The following is an 805-nucleotide window of genomic DNA, read 5'->3' as shown; positions in this document are numbered from 1 at the left end:
AGCACATAAGCAACAAAAACATAAACAACAACAACAGCAGCAGCAGCAGCAGCAGCAGCAGCAGCAGCAGCAGCAGCAGCAGGAGCAGCAGTATTTTATATGGTTGCTGGGGTGTATATGGTTTGCTTCGTTTTTTTCGGAGTTTTTGTTTTGTTGTTGTTTCTTGCGTTGATTATAAAATAACTTTTTTACGTTTAGGTATATTAGAGAGAAGAGAGGAGAGAGCAGCAGCAGCAGCAGCAGCAGCAGCAGCAGCAGCAGCAGCAGCAGAAAGTTTAGCAGCAGAAGCAGCAGGAGCAGGACGAGAAGAAGAAGCACGAATATATGAGGTGTATAAACAGCAACATAAAAAAGAACAAAAAAAAAAAGAGCAGCAGCAGCTGCTGCTGCTGCAGCAGCAGCAGCAGATAGAGGAGAATACACATAAGAGAGGAGCAGCACGCTGTCTCCGTTTATGTTTAAACCAGGGGGGTTTATATATAAAACTAGGTCAGTTTCTAAGCATGCAGCAACATATAGTTCCTTTTATTTATATATATACACTGCAGCAGCTACAAGACAACACAAGACAAGCGGTGTGGGGCGAAGCAAAAAAAAAAATAGAGACAGAGCTGGGGGGCCCCCTGTCTTTGTATTTTTATTGTATAGATAAAGAACCAGTTGCTGCTGCTTCTCTCGCACAAGTATATAAAGGAGAAAGAAAAGGAGACAGAAAGGAGATAGCTATAAAGATACAAAAACCAAATATAGATGTTTATTTTAATATAGATATACAACAAATATACTATCTCTTTTTTCTTTTTTC

Source organism: Eimeria mitis, genomic scaffold (assembly GCF_000499745.2).
Source record: "Eimeria mitis Houghton genomic scaffold, Emh_scaff3355, whole genome shotgun sequence".
NCBI classification, from domain to species: Eukaryota; Apicomplexa; class Conoidasida; order Eucoccidiorida; family Eimeriidae; genus Eimeria; species Eimeria mitis.
This window is presented reverse-complemented; position numbering follows the sequence as displayed.